The 5,219-nt window shown below is 36.4% G+C and overlaps 1 protein-coding gene and 1 long non-coding RNA gene across 2 annotated transcripts in view; one reads left to right on the forward strand and one right to left on the reverse strand.

Annotated features, from left to right (window-relative positions):
- Positions 1-5,219, reverse strand: part of CHRM2 (cholinergic receptor muscarinic 2) — a 125,385-nt gene that overhangs the window by 30,450 nt on the left and 89,716 nt on the right. The window lies entirely within an intron of this gene.
- The window catches only part of LOC111739209, a 6,699-nt gene continuing 1,486 nt past the window's right edge, over positions 7-5,219 (forward strand). The window contains exon 1 of the long non-coding RNA XR_002780174.1: positions 7-892. This is a non-coding gene — a long non-coding RNA (uncharacterized LOC111739209). The remainder of the gene's footprint in view (positions 893-5,219) is intronic.

Raw genomic sequence — 5,219 nt, forward strand, 5'->3', positions numbered from 1 at the left:
ATTCTGGTAAAAAGTACATTCAGGTGACAGCAACATAATACACTCTCCGATTTTATTTCTTATATTTATCATGGGCTCTCCCATACAAAAATAATAAGAACACAAGCCAAAGAAACAGTAAGAGTGACAATAAAACAAGACGTTTTATTCTTAAGAAAAGTAATTGAACTATTTTCCATTCTTGAGAATCAGATAAATAGTATAATGCTGATTATAAATTATGTGCTGTCATGTTAGACTATTAAATTATTGTTACATTTTTTCCTCTATCACTCTACAATGGGATCAAATCATCCCAAGAACCACTTGGCTCTTTAGAAGAAAAAGCAGACCAATAAGTAGGCATTACCATCATCACCACCATTACCAACACTGTCAACATCATTATCACCACCACCATCATCGCAATCACCACCATTATCACCACCATCACAAGCATTACCACCATCATCACCACCTTTACCACCATCACCATCATTACCTACCACCATGCGACCACCACTATGCCTTCATTAACAATTCAAATGCTGGCCACAAGCATAAAAGTCCTGCCTATTTCACTCAATGCTGAGTTTCCATTTGGTAGAACTATCAGCCATACCTTTTTTCTTTTTTCTTTCAGAAGAAATTAAATTTGAGAAAATGCTATGTTATGTCACTGACATAAGGAGAGAGAATAAATAATGAAAGTACCATGGGCTACTGTTTCTGGGAACAAGATACAGAAAAGTCATAGACGCTGCTATCCTGCAGGTTGGACAAAACAGGGCAGAGATTCAAAGATGGAGGACAGATGAGAGGGGCTTAAAATGAACACAGATAACTTCCCCTAAGGGGGAAGGGAGAAGAGGTATTTAAGAAGTAAATAAGGATTTACTCTCACATAAAGAAAGTAAGTCCTTTGGTTTTGTTTTATCTGAAGTGGATTTATGTGCTTCTGAAAGATGGCCTTTACTGAACTTTAGGAGAGACACTGGGGTGAAAAAGTGTCATGCTGACATTCCCCAAATGGCTGCATTTCCATTCCTCTAAGGCTCAGTGTGCATAATGTCCAAATACCAGATCAATCAGAAATAAGACCGTCAAACCATTTTGCCCTTTTTAAAATCATGTAAACAAAAGCAGAAGTTTTCAAATAGTTAAAGAGTTCAGAGATTTTACCACTGTCTCCTCTCTTTGAAAACTAATACCAAAAATACGAAGGCAAGTAGTGGATGCAAAAAAAAAAAAAAAAAAAAAAAAAAAAAAAAAAAAAATCCTGTAGCTTCTAAGAAACACAAGACTCTTTCAGTTTGTCCTTTGGTTCTAATAAAGAACTTTTACCAAGTCATGAAAGAAATAAATCACCAATTATTTTTAGAGTAAGTCTATCCTCTTCCCTTTTGTATTTTTTACTTCCCGGGTCTTTTTATAACTATTCTGTTCTACAAAATTTTCCCCAAACTCCTTCAGCGTATCTTTAAGTTACCCACCGAAACTCACAGAAATAGTGTGGTCTAAATTATAGGGCACAGTTAAAACAGTGCTGGAATGGGGTAGGGCCAGTCGGAGTTTTCCTCTAGGCTGGCTACTCTGTATTGTAGGGGCCAACATTTAGCATCTACGGACTTCTACTCCATCATCTAGAAAATGAACAAGTTGATCTAGATGATCTCTAAGATCTGGTCTTTAATTCTCATGTTTCCTGTTTCTACGTTGTCAGATTTCGGCAATTGTCTTAAGAATTACTTCATCCAACATTCAATCTATTTTTCAGTGCTTAATATTGCCAGACGTTGGGCTAAATTTAGTATTAACCAAGGGGATGGAGAAGAAGAGTAGTTTATTTCTTTTACCCAATTTTTCCAATTATTTTCCTCAGATGTTTTGAAATATGGACGATAAAAGGACATCATCTTCATCTTCTCTCTCTGTTTTGTAATGAAATCTAAAGGAAAAATTATGATCTTAGGTTTATGGAACAAACAAAATCTCTAAGTCACCAGTGATGCAGGCAAGTGAGGCACTCTAACTGTGTAACATTATACAGAAAAAGATGAAAAGAGAAATGGCCTTTTTCTTCAAAGTTATTGACACTGAAGTTTCAGGGAGAGTAAAACATTTTGAGAGCCAAGTCACACGATAAGAACTACATTTACTCTTCTAGCACAAAATAGGGGATCATTAAATGCTGTTCAACAAATAAAGGACTGAAGGTGAATCAAAACACAAATTATTTTTTCAAGATCTACGTACTCAGTACAAAGAAATCTAAGACATGGTCTCTGCATTCAACAAGAACTACAGCGTAGTTGGGGAAGAATTACCCCCCACCCCCATTTAGTCATTTGAAAGTTAAAAAAAATAGAGAATTGAAACTTTTTAAGAGAATAATAGAAGAAATATAATAAACTAAAGATAGGTAGGATTTAAAAAATAAGGACGGTGTATATCCTGTAAGGAGTTATGAGAGCAGAAACGGTGTCATGGAGAAAGAGCGAATAAACAGAATTAGTTGCAGAAGAGGTTATTGGAATATCAAAAAAAATAAAAATAAAAATAAAGTTAGAAGTATGGTTTAGAATCAGACCATAAAGACACACCTTGTTATGAACTGAATGTCTGTGTCTCCCCCAAATTCATGCTGGAGCCCTTAACCCTTCAGTGACTGGAGATGGGGCCTTTGGGAGGTAATGAGGGTTAGATGAGGTTATGAGGGTAGGGTCCTCGTGGTGGGATTAGTGCCCTTATAGAAAGAGACACCAGAGATATCACGCGCGCGCTCTCTCTCTCTCTCTCTCTCTCTCTCTCTCTCTGTCATGTGAAGACACAATAAGAAAGTGGCTGTCTGTGAGCTAGGAAGAGAATCCTCATCAGCAATCGAATCAGCTGCCACCTTGATCTTGGACCTCCCAGCCTCCAGGACTGTGAGAAAAAAAATTATATTGTATAAGCCACCCATTCCATGATATATTGCCATGGCAGCCCTAGTTGACTGCTGTACACTTCCGCCCGCAGATAGTGGAAAATATTGGTTTTGAGACAGTAGTTTCAGGAAGATAAGCGATAATTAAATGAGCATTTAAAAAGATTAATATGCTGGAAGGCTGCATGTTAGTGTACGGCAAACAAGGAGGAAGGAGGAAGGAAAGACAGCAGCGGCAGTGCCCAGTCAGAAGGCTTCACAGTAAGCAAATGCGATGATGCACTATCTCTGGGTCCCACAACATGAAAGAAAGCACCGAGCAGAGGACAGGCATGAAGGCAAGACCTAGTCAAAAGAATACACCAAACCTGGTAGGTAATTTGGGGAGGAGGTTTTGGAATCAAGTGGGAAATCTGAGGTGAGATGCGTTTAGGGTCTGGAAGTAAGCAAGGCCCAGAACCAAAATTGGCTGAGCAGGGGGTTGAGAATTTGGAGGGTCATGGGAAACAGAATTCAAGGCAAAAGTAGTCACCAGGCAGATAATTAGGAATTGGATGGATCCAGACAAGAAAAACAAACTTTAATTAAGGGCCAGAGAGACTATACGAAACCTTGAGAAACAGACAATTTGGGATTGGAAATTTAGGAGGTAGTATTAGGTAAATGAGTGTTTTATTCTTCAAAATCTCTATGGTAACTTATCCATCAGTCTTTGTTTTAACATTTCTAGTGCTTCAACTATGAAAGTATCTCATTCTTCTTTTGTATAGGCCTATTTATTAAGAAGTTATTTGTTCTAACATGAAGTCTACTTCATTTAAAAAGAACTGATCTTAGGTCTGTTTTCTACAGATATTTAACATACGTTAAACTTCTACATACTATCCCCTCAGATAACTGAAGATGAATATCTCTGCCTCTTTCTAAGCAAGATACCTCAACCTCCTTCAAACATTCCTGGTATAACTTAGTTCTATATTACTATATATAGAACTGAATATAATATTCCAATAGGCTCTGATGAGTGAAATTATTACAGCTCTTTCCCTGAACACCCAATTTCTGTTAATGCTCATACGATCATATAACACATTTGGTATTATTGGTTTATGTTCGTGGATCAAGACAGAGCAGTGAATACAATGTTTACCCTATTTATCGCTCCAACTCCCATCATGCAACATAAATATGTGTGTGTATGCATGAAGAAAATCCACAACAGAACTAGAAAGCTATCAGCAGTTCCGGCATTTACAAAATCTTACAAGATAAAAATATTTGGAAATCCAAGGATAAGATTATTTGGAACATAAGAGTAGTTTCAGGAGAATGCTAAGCTTATAGCATGGACACAGAGTGAAAAGGCACCAAGGAAGAGAAAGAGAGAAGGTGAGAGACAAAAATCTAATAGAAATTACAGAAATGGAGAACAGAAATAATGTCAGAGGGAAAATAATAGAAGAGAAAAAGGAGATTTCTAGATCCAAATAAAGTTCCACTCTTCAAACTGGAAGGGCCTAACATGTGTTAAAAATGATGTATTTGCAGTTAACTCATAAAATGCCCAGGTTTTCTTTATATGAATTATTAAGCTGGATCAACTTTCCTATACTTAGATAGTTGGTATTTTGAACTCCTTTGAAATTTAAGTTTTGTTTAATCTGTTTATTGTTCCATAATGTCAAGGTCATTTTGACCTGACTCCAATAAGATACCATTCAGTTTTTCTCCCATATTGGCATTATTCATAAATGTGCAGATCACACTCAATTTGTCATCAATGTAATGAGTGATAAAATACTAACAGGCAACACTCTAATTGGGTAAGTTAACATTTAAAGTCCCTCCAGGAAGTAACTAATTAATCTTTTTGGGATAAAACTTCAATCAGCTGAGTTACACTTTATCCTCCTTATCTTCCATAGTCTGGCCCAAACACAGATCTTGAAAAATATTGTCAAATAACTAGTCATAATCAAAATGTACAAGATGTTTGACATTCTTCTGGTATATCAGTACAGAAACCTTGATGAAGTTTTTATGCGTACAGTCATACCAATTCATGATTTCTCCAATCATAACGAGACCCAATATTCAATATGTGCCTGAGCCATCAGTCTAAACATAAACTTTGCTCATAAACGATATCAAGCTCACCAGTCTGTAAGTTATTAAGTTATTCTTTTTCTGCTTTGTGAAATAGTGAGTGAACATTTTTATCTTTCTGGTGTTAAGACACCTCTTTGATCCTACAGCATTTCTTAAGAAACTTCTGACAATGATTCCACAAACGCATCAATAAATTATTTTACTG

The sequence above is a fragment of the Pteropus vampyrus genome, unplaced genomic scaffold, assembly GCF_000151845.1.
Source record: "Pteropus vampyrus isolate Shadow unplaced genomic scaffold, Pvam_2.0 Scaffold48, whole genome shotgun sequence".
In the NCBI taxonomy this organism is placed as follows: Eukaryota; Metazoa; Chordata; class Mammalia; order Chiroptera; family Pteropodidae; genus Pteropus; species Pteropus vampyrus.